Source organism: Humulus lupulus, chromosome 5, assembly GCF_963169125.1.
Source record: "Humulus lupulus chromosome 5, drHumLupu1.1, whole genome shotgun sequence".
NCBI classification, from domain to species: domain Eukaryota; kingdom Viridiplantae; phylum Streptophyta; class Magnoliopsida; order Rosales; family Cannabaceae; genus Humulus; species Humulus lupulus.
The window spans coordinates 19,768,792-19,785,778 of NC_084797.1; positions in this window are offsets into that span (position 1 = coordinate 19,768,792).

Here is a 16,987-nt window from a genome sequence, read left to right on the forward strand (position 1 = left end):
TGGATTTTTTTGCTGATATAACTTTTGGTATTATTATTATTATTATATTTAATCTGGATCATTAAAATATATGATATGTTTCATGAATTGTCACTGTCATTTCCGAACAATCATGATAGATCTCTGGTCTTTATTAAACTACCTTTATTGTTTATGACATGCTTTTTTTCATATTATTATTCCCCTTTAAGCATCATTATTTAAAAATATATATATATATAAATCGAAATGACCAATTAGAAAATTTATTATCAGAGAATCATATGCCAAAAAAAAATCTAAATTGTACTCGTAATAAAAAAAAATACGCAATCTAAATAAAGAAACGAAAGAACCAAAAGCCACATATAGGACAGGGGTCACACAACTAAATATACTGACTTAAACAACAAAAGTCAAGAAATGATTAAGAACATTAATAAATTATTTTCAACAAGGCGAGAGATGAAATTTAGTAACACTAAACCATAAACTCACAGAACTTAATTAGCAAAGAAAGCATATGAGAAGCAAAAGAATATATTTCACCTTCTGTATATGTTTGTGAGACTGAGACATATAGAAGTAAATTTGATATAACAAATAATAAAGACAACGATGTCAAATTTGTTTTTTCTTCTAAATAAATTATTATATTTTAATATAATGTTGGGATTGATTAAATAAATATTACAAATAGTGATTATTTAATCTAGCGGAGAATGTTATATTATTTTATATAATATAATATTAGATTAAATAATGTAACAAAATGTGATTTGTCATATAAATGTGATTTGTCACACAAATGTGATTTGTTATATTTTGTAATATATAATTGATAGTCACAAAATTAGACATATGTGTGTGCCCAAGTATGACATATTTTGGAGATACAAAATCAGTTATAAATTTGTAACTCTCAAATATCACCCAATAATGTGTAGATATTATGTTACACATTTTATTTGAATTTCATAAGAACCATTATGTAATATGGTTGTTAGAGACATGTTTTTAACTCTCATTAAGTGTATGGAGGTTACAAAATCATGTGGAAAAAGATTTGTGTCGTTTTTGGAAAACTGACATTTTGGTGCTGGAAATGGCCTATGGCCGCGGCCAGGAGCATTGGTGGTCGCGGCCTAGCGGACAGCAAGCCACGGCCACGGCCAGGCATGCTAGTGGTCGCGGCCAGAGATGTGTGCATCCAATTTTCAATCATTTTTTCCACTTTGAATGGTTCTAACACCTCAAGTAACTCCCAAAACTCATTTTTAATTTCATAAACATTCAATTAATCATTGGTAACTGCCATAGGGGTTGGTAGAATTTGAAATTCATAGGGTGTCTCAAAACTCTATAGGAGTCTAATGCTCATTTGTATGACACACAATTTTCTATCCACAAAGCACTTGGCTGGAAAATACACCATAGAGGCTTGATAATTCAAGAGAGCTATTTCCTTAAGAGATCCCTTAGTGCTTAGAGAATAAAGGAAATAAGCTTTTGGACAAAGGTTTTGAACCTTGTTCAAGTTGGTGATCCCCATTACTCTACACTTTGGTTGTATGAGAGTTTGTGTTCTTATTATTATTTTCTTCATTCTTTTGTTCTTATTTATTTGTATTATTATTGTTTTGAATTTGTAATCTTCTTCTTCTACATCCTTCTGTTTACTTGTATTTTGAGCAATAGAGTTGTAACACTTGATTTTTCTATCATCTTGTCTTTTGTATCATTTTTCTTAGAGTTGTAATTATGTTTTACCATTTCCATTGAGTACAATATAATATATTCTCTAACATAAACATTATTAGTTGGATTAAGATCGAAGAATTTTGACAACCTACAATGTGGTGGCTTGGCTATCCTTGTAGTATCCATTCTCTTGTAATTGGTGATTATCAGCCTTGAGTTTTTATATATGGCGAATAGAATCATTTTTCAACCAAATCTTCCTCCAACTAACATAAATTTAATAACTATAAATGAACATATCAAGAGCCAACCAAAAAACTATTTGACCAAAAACATTGCAATAAGGCATTATAGTGTCCTACACTTTACAACATGACATATCATGATAATTGGCGCAAATTAATAGGGTTACTAGATATTTCAATTTAAAATGGAGCATGTGTGACTTGATATTAATTTACATTAATAATAGTGTGACATATTATAGGGTGTCGAGCACTATGAAGTGCCTTTTAGCATGACAAAAGGCCAACATAAGCGAAAATACAACATTTATATATATAAAAAAGTTTTATTGCAATGACATTTAATATATCAAAATATCTTTACAATAGAACCTCAAATATAATATTATGATCTACCACTATAATTTTGTTACCATAATACTAGTTGCAGTAGGTAAATATTATGACAACATATTAATGTTGTTATATTATGAAAGAGATTTCAGTTAATAGAGTTCTCACGATTGTGGACCAAATATCTACCATTAATAGGGTTCCCTTATAACAACAACTATCAAACTACGATGGGAATGACACCTTATGAAATGCTCTACGAAAGGAAGTGTCGATCACCGCTTTATTGGGATGAGGTTGGTGAAAGACGATACTTAGGACCCGAGGTTGTAAGAGAAGCAACAGAAGCGGTAGAAAAGAAAAGACAAAGAATGATTGCTGCTCAAAGTCGCCAGAAGAGCTACGTTGACGCTAAGAGGACGTTGAGTTTTCAGTATGCAATCAAGTCTTCATCAAAGTATCTCCGCTAAAGGGGATTATACAAAGTATTTCCATTGTCATCTCTTATCAATGGAAATAAATAATGTTAAATTTTTTATTGATATTTTGTGAGAAAAGAAATAGAAGAAAATTTGAGGTTTTTATTGCAAAGTCTCAAAAAGAGAGTAAAGCCAATTGAGACAATTTTATTAATATTGATAAGTTGGTGTGAATATTAATAGAATGAATTAAATAAAGGTCAAAATTATAATTGGTTAATTTTGACAATTATTTAATTAATTATAATAATTAAATAATTAAAATAAAATGGGTAAATAAACCTATTTTATGTCTCGGCTAATTGCCTATATATACTAGTATTATGGAATGCATTAGGAGAAAATTCACTACTAATCTAAACCTAGTCGCCCACTCTCTCTTAGTTTTCTCTCTAGGAATTATCTTCTCATGCGTTGAGACTTGCTCATACAAACACTAGGTTGTTTTAGAGAAAGACTCAGAAGACTGTGGTCTTGTTTTAAAGTAGTTTGGATTCCTTGCAATACCTAGCATTCAACAAGGACAAAAGGTTAGGGAATCCAAAGGGTGTAGTCATTGTTCCGCTACGCATCTCGTAAGTACTCTAATGGTTTTATTGTTGTATTTACGGGTCTCTGTATGAAAATCACTTCTATGCATGTATTTATGTTTTTCTATTGTATGTTATTTTGTGTAATAAGGAGCATTCATATAGACTTATACAAATGAGATCCGACACTTTCACTGCAAGAAACTTTGTAAAAGCACCAAAACCCCCCTTCTTCACCAAGTTAGATTGAATCATTTTAATTTTGTTATTGAGTTGAAGTTTAACTTTAAATTAAAATATTTAAAAGTTTCAAAAGCTTCAGCTTTTGTCTGAAGAAGATAAAGCCAAGTAAAATTTGAAAAAGCATATGTTATAGCCATTTATGGAAAAGTGATGTGGCAAAGACATGCGAACTGGACTGCCTAAGTGGATCACTTCACTCACTATAAAGGGTCCTCGCCAAAAGGGGCATCGCAAGAGTTGACGTCATCGGTTGGGGATGCCAGAGTAAAAGACCCAGATTCACCTGATATTCAGGTCGCCTAACTTTATAGAGTTAGGCGACGTCACGACCCAAGCACCTCGTCTAGGTTGCCTAGTAGGCACCAAGTGCTAGCCACCAAACTTTAGCTACCAAGGTGGTGGTCTCGAGACCTTAGACACCAGGCTAATTGGTTGCCTATTCCCAAGCATCATACCCTAGTTGCAAGGACCTTCTCAACAAGGCAAGTCATCATTGGAGACGTGCCTCGCCTATGGCTCTTTACTGACCTCAACCATAGTACCCAGAGCTAGTTGTTGGAGGCAAGGCACCAACACAGCCAAAACATGCAGTCCAAGTAGTCTAGTCACAACTTTGTATTTATTATCTTTGGGCCAAGCCCAATAGCTTAGGCCCATGACCCGAATGTAACCTAACTCCTCACTATAAATAAAAGGAGGAGGAGTCCAAAAAGGGGCAACATAGCCAAATACTTAAAAGCATCCCTTAATGCCAAATACTTTCTTCATACTCAAGAGAGCTAATGTGTAATCACAAATACAACAAAAGCTTGCAAGCTCATACATCAATAAAAGTGACTAAGTGAACGTAGATCTCATTAATGGCTGAACTACTATAAATCTCTTTAGTATTTATTATTTCATCTAGTAATTATCTATGTTAAGTATGTCTTGAACACACGAGTCCATTCTCATAAAACTGGTCAATATTATTCTTTGGGTGTTTGATGAGTTTATCCAAAAATTGAGTCAACAACATCAACAAAAGAGATTATAATATTTGTAATCATTGGAACTTGGTAAGGGATAGGAATCCAAAATATCAGTACGAACCATATCTAAAGGAGCATTATATTCAATGTTAGTAAAAAGATAAGATGATTTATGAATTTTGCAAAAAACATGTTGGACAAAAATAATAATATTTTTATTAGCATTAGGTAATATTAAGTCAAATTGTTTTTTATAGTTTTGATGGTTGAATGTCCCAATCTATCATGTCAAATCTTATAATTTTGTCAAAGTAGAATCAAAAGAAAAGAAAAAGAACTATGAACTTGAGGCTGTGAGAAATTGAGGTTGCTCAAAGACATGCAAACCGCCTTTAAGAGCTCCTTGTATTAAAATCTTGTTGGTTACTTGATCTCAAACAAAACAAATATTAGAGTAAAAAGAAAAATAAACATTATTGTTAGAGAAATTTGGATACACTGATTAAATTCTTGGTAGTGGCTGGCACATGTAATAATTGTTTGAAAGGTATAATATTTTAGGATTATGAAAAGATAGAAATTCAGATTAACATATATTGTAAATAGGCAAACTTGATCCATCTGTAGAGTGTAATTGTTCAATGCCATTAATGTAAGATTAGCAAGAAAAATTGAGATTAGCAACTTGAGATGCCACCATAGCTGGCGTATTGTTTGAGCTTGTCAAAGCATTATTGTTATTTAGATGAACATTTTGGTCATATCTATATCAATAATCAGCAACAAAAATATAAAAAATAATAATAAATTATCACACAGAGATAAACTAATTTGAAATTTTAAATTAGTGAGAAACAAAAATTAGAGTATATATTATAACTCTTAAGTGATTGAGGATATATATACGTTGAGACGATGGTGGGTCTAATTTTTATAACAACAATGTAATGTAAGTATTTTTATTGATGTCTAGAAAAAGAAAATACGAAACATGGATAGTATAATGACAAATGTTTTACACTTTTTTTAAAAAAAAAAAAAAAATTAGTTAAAATTTAATATTTACAAATAACATAACTGAGCCTACAAAATAGGGGATTTTTGTTCTACATTTATTTCTAAGTTTTTTTTATTCTTATTTTTTTTTTATTTTGTAACACTTATGTCTTAAAAATTGATTTTGTATCAGTTACATCCACAACCTTTTCAAATTATATTATTTAGGTCATTAAATGTTATTTTTATTTATTTTTATTTTAAAATACATAAAAAATTACAAAATAAATAGTGAATCAATCTTAATAAATTTGAACACTTAGTTTATGACAATAACAAACATGACATTGAAAAAATATATATTTTAATGACATTTTTTAAAATATTTAATATTTTTTATAAATTAAATTAATGTTTCATTAAAAAAATATTCTTACCTATGCTTTTTGTATTTTAATTAATACTAATAATTATATTATCTCAATAATATTAATTTTATGCTTGCTTATTTTATACATTTTAAAAAATTAATGCAACTTATAAGTGAATAAAAAATTATTTATGTGCATATATATGCTTAGTTATAAATTGCATTATAAAAAAAAATTACAAAATAAAAATAAATGTGTATATGATAAATATCGATAATTTCGGGATAATTCTATTATTAATATTAAAAAAAATGTAGATAACTTTTTTAATGAAAAATTAATTTAATTTATAAAACTATTAAATATTTTTGAAACTGCTATGAAAATATTTTTTTTAATGTCATGTTTGATATTGTCATAAATTAAGAGATTCAAATTTTTTAAGATTGATTCACCATTTTTTTTTAATTTTTTATGTATTTTAAAAGAAACAGCAATAAATATAGCATATATAGGGACTTAAATGATAGAATTTAAAAATATTATTATCTATTTAATACAAAATCAACTTTTGAGATCTAAGTATTACAAAATACGAATAAAGACTGTAGCTAAAAAAAATCCAGTTGAATTGAAATGCTGTCAAATTGTAAAGAAAGCTTTGACTTAAGAGACTCAGCTGTTCCAAGTCCATCTGATTTCTTGAGTTTGAGCATTATTCCAACAAGAGTGACTTGTAGATGTAAGTTATTACTAATTGGTGGGGCAGAACTACTTAAGAATTAATATCTTTGTTTTTATTTATTTTTCAGATCTTAAGATTCGTTATCCATAAACACTTTACATATTTCACTAAATTTATCGTTGTCAATTTCAATGGTCAACATATAGACACGTAGATGGTGAAATGAAAAAAAATTAAAAAAGATATTTAAGTGATTATTTATCTGGGTTTATCTGATTTATAATATTTTTTTTACTGAATAGATATGTAAAGAATTTAAAAGATTAAGATTGTATAATTACATGGATACTCTAAATCTCTTTTATATAAAAATAGATTTTCTTTTGTTAATTTTAACGTAATATTTTAAATATTTAACAGAATATACTTTTAAAATAAATTAAAAAATATATTTATTAATTATAATAATATAAATTTAAATATAAAATATCATTATTATAATTAGATATTTATCAATTCAAATATTATAAAATATCATTATTATAATAATATTTAATAACTATATTAATATAAATTCAAATGTTATAAATATTATTATTATAATAATATATAACATGTAATATATAATCTTAATTTTTATAAAAATTTACTAGAATAAATATTTAGTAATTATAATAATATAAATTCAAATATTATAAAATATCATTATTATAAGGGTTTTTTTAGTTGTATAGTCCTCATTCTTTATACAAGGTTTTGTTATAAGTTGCATTATAGAAAAAAATTACAAAATAAAAATAAATATGTAAATGATAAATATTAATAATCTTGTTAGTAATATTAAAAAATATAGGTGAGAATTTTTTTAAATGACAAATTATTTAATTTGTAAAACTATTAAATATTTGTTTAAAATGTCATGAAAATATATATTTTTTCAATGTCATGTTTGATATTGTCAAAAATTAAGAGGTCTAATTTTTTTAAAGATTGATTCACATTTTTTTAAAAATTTATTTATTTATTTTGAAAGAAAAAAGAAATAAAAATAGCATATAAGACCTAAATGATACGTTTTGAAAATGTTGGGACCTAACTGATATACAAAATCAACTTTTGGGACATAAATGACGCAAATTGTAAAGAATGAAAATTGTAGCTTAAAAAAACATCTTATTATAATAATATTTAGTACAAAACTAGATATTTAATAATTATATTCTATCTAGAATAAATAGGTTTCTTTTCCGATCATAAATATGTGATTTGAATAATGTTATGAATGTTTTATACATTAAATAGTATAGTTTATAAAAATCTAAAATGTTATCATATTTAAAAAAAAAAAAAAATCATAATCAATGTTTATGTTTAATTTTTATTTTAATATGTTTTTGTCATTTATATATATATAATATTGTTTATTTATTTAAAATTTATATGATAATTATAAAACTTTAATAAATATATTTAATAATTTTTTAAAATAAAACTAAGCAAAATGTATATGGGATATTACTTGCACATGGTAATCCTAAGGTGAGATTTTAGCTTTTCTTTTTTCATATTGTTATAATATTAAAAAACCAATAAATGGTATGTAGTAAAAGGACATGCTTGAATGACCGATAAATTTCTAAAAAATAAATGCGAGATGAGGCAAGTAAGACAAAAGAAAACATAATGTTTATTTATATATATATATATATGTATATATTTATATATAAAAACAGGTGGGTAGCTGTCCACCTCAGTGATGTATATACATTCACCTTTGATAACACCTTAGTTCTTCATGATTTTTTTTACGGTTCTTCCAACATAAATACCACATATTTTCAATTTTATAGATTTGTATACTACATTTTTTTTTGATAAATTAAATGTTAAACATTATGATTTGGGCAATTCCGTCACTACTACTCTGTTAAATACTATTATGGTTGTATCATGATCTTATTAGTCAATTTCATATTAATTTTTTAAAAAATAATTTCAACATTATTTAAATTAGAAAAAATATTAAAACATTAAAAAATATTAAAAAAAAAGAAGTGACTTTTCTGATTAAACCATATTATATATTTTACAATAATTTAATAAAGTTAAAAAAATTATTTTGACAACATTAATTTAAATTAAATCAAATCAGATCTAAATGCAAACAATTGAAAGATACACACTTGAATAATTCCAAAATCCATATCCTAAATCAATTTAACAACATCGATCCTATTTTAAGAATCAAACCCAGATATGCCAAGATAAAACCCAAAAATCACAAAACCCAAATCAATCTCAGAAAACCCAAAACCACAAATCAAATCTCAGGTCAATCTTCCTAGATTTCGTTCGACCTAAAAAAATCGTCCTTTGGGTCCGCCCCTCCCATGAAGCTCTGACCTTGAAGCTCCGTGACCCTCGCCTGAAGCTCTGCCTGTTTCAACACATAGGGAAGAAGAAGTAGAATGGATGAAGAAGATGAAGAAGGGAGAATAAAGATTTGGAAAAAGATGAAGAAGAAGGGAGAAGAGAGAGAGGAAGGAGGGAGAGAGAAATATCGGGGAGAGAGTGAAAAAATTAGAAAAGTCAATTCTTTTTTTTAATATTTTTTTAATGTTTTAATTATTTTTTCTGATTTTAAATAATGTTGAAATTATTTTTTAAAAATTTAATATGAAATGAACTAATAAGATCATGACACCTGACATCTTAATCAGTCATAATAGTATTTAACGGAGTGGTAATGATGGAATTGCCAAAATCATAACATTTGGTATTTAATCCGTCGAAAAAAAAGATGTGGTATATAAGTCTATAAAATTGAAAATATGTGGTATTTATGCCGCAAATATCATTTTTTATTATTTTGTAATTTTTTATTAGATTATTTATTTATTTTAAATATGTTGATTACAATATGTGTTTGTTTATTGTAATTGATTAATGTATTTACCTTTATTGTGAGTTTTTCTTTTATTTTGTCTTACTTAACATTTATAGTGTTAAGCTAAATTCAAATGTATTTGGGTGGATCTTGGGAGCTGTTTAAGATCACAATAGTTATGTAACTACATATATTTTAAGCAAATGTATAGTAGGTGTCATGATTGTATGTTAGAATGACATTGATGCTCAATCATTAATGCCATTTGTTTTGTACATTTTTAGATATTATTTATTTTTAGTGAGCGTGATTCGATCTTATAACATTTACTAAGTAGAATATAAATTATTCATTTATTAGTCTCTTTTGAATTTTGTTATTCTTGTAATATGATTTTATTGAAATATCAATGTAATTTATTATTCTTATTGCACACCCTCAAACTATGTCTAACTAGTGATTAGTACTTCTTGTACTTGATTTTGAATTTAAGTGGAAGAGCTGAAAATGTAGTAGTTTTTGTTTTAATTATATATATTATACATAGTAAACGGATTTTTTTTTTTCTAGAAGCTTGATGAGAAATGTAAATTAGAATTTAAAAGTTTAGGCACACGATGGAAGATGAGCATAGAATGGAAACCGACCTATCAATATTTAAAAATAAGGAAAAATACCTAATTTTAACAAAATTGTGGTTTTCCTGAAGTTCCTGCATCATCTTAACAAAATCACGTTGTTGAAGATTGTTATCCCTAAAAAATTCAAGGATGACGTGGCGAATGAAAAAGCGACACGTAACATTATAAATCAGGAAAAAACGACGAAATATTGAAAAAAGACCGATGAGCAAAAAAGATAGGTTCACGACCCATAGAGAAGTCGACCAAGCCAAAACCCCATAGGGGTGGTCGGTCTACCCTATTCTTCATAGGGTGGTCGGCCTAATCTCCCAAATACACTTCGTTGGATAAAGTTCACACTCGTTCAAGCTGAAGTCAACAGGATTAGCACCCAGAAGGTCATCAGGCCTTGTACCTAGAAGGTCATCAGGCCTAGAACCCAAGCTCTAAAGGGTTATCGGGCCTAGTACCTAAGTCTCATAGACCAACCAAGACTTAGCGTTTTCCCGAAGGTTTCAATCGTGCATCGTCAACCACGATCCAAAGAAACAATGAGAAGACCCACGATCTCATAATCATGGGGAGGTGGACACGTATCTCCACTATCCAATAATCTTGTACCAAACCACGATCCTAGTATTACTGATCATGTAACAGCCCCTGGGTACTATAAATAAAGGACCCAGGGCTTCATAAAAGGGGCTTCTTCTTTTTTGATCTTTTTGGGAATGAGTTTGAGAGAGATATGTTATGAAGAGAAATTTTGGGTAAATTAGTAGCGAGTGAATACTTTAATTCATCCATGTAATTATCTATCGAAAGATTCAATACCAAAGCCTAAGTGGATTAGTTTATTACTGTTCATCAGAATAGGGTTGAACCATTATAAAATTTATGTGTGTTTATTTAAGATATTTGTACTCTGTCGTATATTATTTTTATTTCATTCAAAATATATCGTATATTGTACATACGATTGTTGGCCTATTTCACAGGTCAACAAAGATAAGGCTGAGTCGCTGGATCAGCCGGCTGAGCCCACATCTCAGGACCAGAGAAAGAATCTCCAAAAAGATTCGTCGGCTGCAGAGTCGAACGGGACCTCGAAGCCGAAGATTGAGCATAGACTAAGCCAGACTTGAGGGATTTATTGTTAGGGTTAATCTCGAGACCTTTCTTGTAAGCAAAAACGACTTCATCAAAATGACTTAAGTCGATGTGAGCGGCTTCGAGACAGCTGTAGCCTTTGGACCAATCAGGTTTAAGGTCGACGGTCTTCTTAGCGTCGGTTAAGGCTTCAACGTATTTGTGGAGAGAAGCATAGGCGGCAGATTGGTTGGAGTAGAGGACGTGGTTGGTTGGGGGGCAAGTGAGATGGTGTCAGAGAAGTGGGTGATGGCAGAGGTGAAGTCACCGGAGGAGAATGCGGCATTGCCTTTAGCTTTGGCTTCTTCAGCCATTGAAAACGATCGAAAAAGAATAGAAGAGTGGTCTTGAGTGTGTGAATGAGTCTCTTGTTTCCCTTATAATATAAAAATAGGCTTTAGATGATCCAGAAAGTTCTGGTGAGTAGAATTGGGTGGGTTCTTTACAGATCTAGTTTATGGAGCAAAAAGGAAGGAGAAAATGAGTGAGTGTTCTTCCTAGTTTAATTTTTTTTTTATTTTTCTAGATTTGGGTTTGAGGGGAATAGAGAATTTGGGAAAGAGGGAAAGTGAGGAGATAGAAATATGTTTAATTTTTGTTTCTTTATTAATTTTTTAAAAAAAGTTTTCATTAATTAATATCATTTTAATTGTTTACGTTTTTATTTTAATATTCAAAATTAAATAATCAATATAACTTGAGGGTATTTTGGTCATATTGAAAGATATTTTGACCAAAATCAGATCAATGGTACTATTTTTATCTGTTTTGCAAAACACGGGATCCGATCGAGTATTCGAGCAAAACAGATGAGCCAAATTAGTATTTTCCCTAAAAATAATGTCACTTATTTAAATAATTTTATGTGTTTGCCCTAGTGCTTTTATCATCATCATTAATTAAGCCAGGATAAGAACCACCAATAAAAAGGAAAGAGATTCACAATAAAAAACCCATAAACTTTGGAACAATAATTTTTTTTCTTTATTGGTCATGGAAGACTACTAAGCTACTACTACAAATGTATCAATTTGGACCTTGTGTTTTGCAAAAATTACCGATCGAACCCTCTGTTTTGTTAAATGATAATTTGGACCATATGTTTTGTAAAATAGAACAAAATAGTACCATGGGCTTGATTTTGGTCAAACACTTGTGGTAACTTTTGCAAAACACAGGATCTAAAATGACAGCTTATTTGGAGAAAGTTAAGGCGGCTTTCGGGCAATTTGAGTTCTATTCTATTGAACAAGTTACGCGGGAACAAAACTTAAATGCGGATGCTCTAGCTAGGCTCGCCACGACCAAAGAAGATGAACTAAATGTAGTGCCGGTCGAATTCCTATCAGTCCCAAGCATAGCCGAGCCTGAAGAAGAAGATGTCAACATGATTGACTCATAATCTACTCGGCTGATTCCCATAATTGACTACCTCGAAATCGGGAGCCTCCCAGCAAACCGGAATGATGCAAGGAAACTTATGTACAAAATACCAACATACACCATCTTGGAAAGGAAGTTGCAGAAGAGGGTATTCCATGCCACTACTAAGATGTGTAACTCTGCCCGAAGCCAGAATTTTTTTAGAAGAAATCTATGAAGGATTTTGCGGAGACCACACTGGGGGCATAATCTATCAAAAAAGGTGATTAGGCAAGGATAATTCTGGCCTACAGTTAAAGCAGAATCATTCAAATAAGTAAAGTGTTGTGAGAAGTGTCAACGATTCGCTTCAATCCCGCGAGCTCCACCTACTGAGCTCACCATGATTAGCTCCCCGTGGCCATTTGCAGTATGGGGAATCGATCTCATAGGATCCTTACCAACAGGAAAAGGGGGAGTGACATATACCGTAGTCGTTGTTGATTACTTCACAAAGTGGACCGAGGCCGAACCTCTAGCTACTATCACCTCTAAGAAAGACTTGGATTTCGTAGTGAAAAATATAATTTGTAGATACGGGGTACCAAGAAAAATAGTATCGAACAACGGGACCCAGTTCGACAGCGATCTATTCACCCAGTTCTGTGAAAATAATGGGATAATTAAAAGTTTTACCTTTGTGGCCCATCCACAAGCAAATGGCCATGTCGAGGCAGTGAATAAAACTTTGGAGAGTTCTCTTAAGAAAAGGCTCGAAGAGGCTAAAGGGAAATGGCCAGAGGAATTACCACAAGTCTTATGGGCATACAGAATGACAACCCGGACCTCAATGGGACATACCCCCTTCTCTCTGGCTTATGGTTAAAAGGCTATGTTACCTATTAAGGCCAAAATCCCAACAATAAGACGCGAGGCATACGACTAGACCTCAAACCAATCCCAACTCGAAGAAACTCTATACCTAATTGAAGAAAGACGAGGTCAAGCCCAATAAGGAACGCTGCATACCAACAAAGGACATACTTCAACAAGAGGGTTCGAGACAGAAAATTTGGATTGGGAGATTTGGTGCTCATACGCATGTTTTTGGCCACACGAGACCCCTCTGCGGTTGTGCTCAGGCCTAATTGGGAAGGACCATACCAAATCGAATCCATCATTCGACTTGATGTTTATAAACTAGCAAGATTGAATGGAGAATTGGTTCCACGAGCTTGGAATGGTGAACATCTACGACTTTACTATCAATAATGTAGGAATATTGTTTATTCATTTGTAACCCTGCTTATATTTAATTTATGCTTTTTATCAATTAAACATTGATTTTTATTCAAAATTTTGTTTTTTTATTTTTATTTTATTTTTATACTTTTTGTAAGCTTTCAAAATTCAATAACCTAAGATTGCAATCATAGGATATTAGGGGGGCATAACTGGTATACGATAATACCATAAGATAAAAAATGTAGCATCAATAAAAATGAAATAAAATTAATCAAAGTGTAAAAAATAACACTTTATGGATCACTAATCTAACACGAATTATACAAAGTATGGAACAAAATAGCAAACTCTAATTGACACGAACATAAGTTGGAATTCTAGATAAACCAACAAAAGTTTATAAGTTGAGACAGAGCTAGAAATTTTTTGCAAAATAAGTTTCGACCTCGTAACCTCGAGACCATACTCGAGGATGAGGAAAAATTACTATGAATAACCGAAAAATAAATAGGCTAACAAGGTTACATGCCAATAAGTATTTCATAACAAAGATACGAGGTAAAAGTAATATTCGATTTTGAGAATAACGAAGTCGAAATAGTGCGCAATCGAATGAACTATGTATGAATACTTGGAAGTTCAACCTCAAGCGCGATAAGTATTTGTAAGATAAACAAATATCACTTTGTGGGCATACTTGAAATATTTCGAGGCTAGAAATGTGAAGTATCCAATAAAGGTTAGACATCATGCATAAATATTTTGAGCAAGAAATTTAAGCATAAAATATAAACTACCATTAAATAGTAAAAAAACTCACATCTTGAGTTTCAATTGTCTTGGCTCAAAAGTCATGAAAGGAAGTTAATTACAAAAGATAGATAAAAATACAAATAAGAGACACAGCTCTTGTAAAAAAATGACCTTCAGGGATCAACAACTCCATCGACCACGGTGTCGGCTTGTTCGGTGGCTTCTGCTGCCTCTTCAACATCAAGCCTGACCTCTTTCTCCTCCAATTAGACTTGCATTCTAGCAATAAACTTAGTCTCTCTGTCGGATAGAAAGCTGGTATCAAGGTCAGGATTGTTAGCCCAAATCTGATACATCTCCATGTCTATAGCACAATCTTTTTTGGTCTTGAAATCCTCAAGAAGACGAGCTTTCTTGCTCTCGATGAACTCCAAAGTCATCTTCTTCTCCTCTTCCAGTTTTGTGTTGAGCTCCTGGATTCTTTTAATCTCTGAGTCCCTGGCCTCAACCTCCTTCCGAGTTGCCTCTAGCTTGGCATCTAGCTCCAGGATCCTCTTGATCTTTGCATCTCTCACTTCAAGCTCCAGCCGAGGCTTTTTAAGGTCACCCTCGACCCTAAGTTGTGCATCTCTGGCCTCTTGGGCAAGCGCCTTGCTCACTTTGACCTCGTGGTTCAGGACAAAGTTATGTTGATCAAAGGATAAGAGTGCCTGCAATGAAAAACCAAAGTTAAAAGCAAAAATACAAAGTTGGCATAGAAGCAGGGAGCTTGTCAGAAATTAACTAACTGAAGAAAGTAGTTCCCCGCTCTTGTCAAAAAGAGTGTTGGCATCCTGGCAGGAGGCCAGAAATTCCCACTAGGGAGCCCCGAGGTTACTGAAGCTTTGATCCACGGGGATTCGTTATTATGAGATATTAAATCTCTATTGTCATGAGATATTATGTAATCAAGGCATTTATTATATTTATTTCAAATTAATAGGATTGATTGTAACTTTCCTAAATCAGAGAAGATATTCTCATGACCAGGTCTATAAATAGTCTGGTCTGATTCATTTGTATTCACGCACAAATTTTACTGAATACTTTGTCAAATTGCTTTATGAAAAAGCTTTGAGAGAGTAGTGAGTAATAATAGTGACTCGTGGACTAGGTAGATTTTAACTGCTGAACCACGTAAAAAGCCTGTGAATCCTTATATATTTTTTTCTATATATGTGTTTAGTGCTCTTCATATCTAAGTTGACGAAAAACAGTGTTAACACTATCTTACACTAAAAATTTAAGATGAAATAAAAATACATATCTAAATTTGGAGACAATGATTTATTCTTTAGAGTGGCTATTTGTAACGTCCTCCTAATCCAGGACCGTTACACTGTGTACTTTAAATTGTGTCAGACTTGCTAACCAAGTCATTTGGTTTAAAATGTGTAACTAAGGTTAACGTCAAGGGTTAGTGTTAAAAATTTTGGTGAAAAGAATTGTTGACTTTTATTTAAAAAGTTTTATACAGACATGGGATCTCAAAGTATTACAACTAAACTTTTAAAAAGGTATATACACATCAAAAGTTACATTCAGCCAGCCTAAGTGGCAAAAACAGGGCTACAACCCTAGTTCCTCTGAGTTATTCCCAGCCGTGGTGGTCAAGCAGCCGCATATGTACACACTGCCACCGAAGCTCTCCAACTTATGGCTGGTCAAGCTTTCCCTTCCCCTTACCTGCACCACAAAGCACCCATGAGCCAAGGCTCAGCAAGAAAACTCAACAAGTGCATAAATAGAGAATATAAGCTTCTAGATACTTATCTAGCTACATAATAATAACCTACATAAACAGTCATTTGGTTACGAACAAGTGGTGATTGGACCAATTAGGGGCCGCTGCCTTGAACAGTTGGACATAGAGCCAACCCCGGAGCCTATGCCCTAGCTATATGACCATAGAGTCACTTGGGGCCCTCGCCCTTAGCTCTGAGTAACTAGCCATAGAGCTAGCCCAACCCCTTGGTTTACCAATGACTATAGAGTCGGCCAACGTAATGGTGCGTTGCTGATTTAGGCCTAAGCCTTTCGACCAACGCACAATGCGCTATTGTCGTCCTTGACTAATAAGTCAAGTCTTGATCCAGGAATAGAAACCTCAATACCGAAACAGATATGGATAGGCATATCCCAAGAAATACGCACATGTGCATGTTAATCACATAACACCATCGAATAATCATTCTCACAATGCTAATCATACCCATTTAACGGGGCCTCATGCCCTAACCACGGAGTTCATACAAAAATTATAAAGCACTTAAGCAATTATCAACTAGCATGTGAAGCAATAACTTAAATACAAATGTCCTCAGGGCCCAAGCCCTAGTCATGATAATTGATAACAGTCGGGCCAAACCCTAATAACATATAACACGTATTGGGTGCAG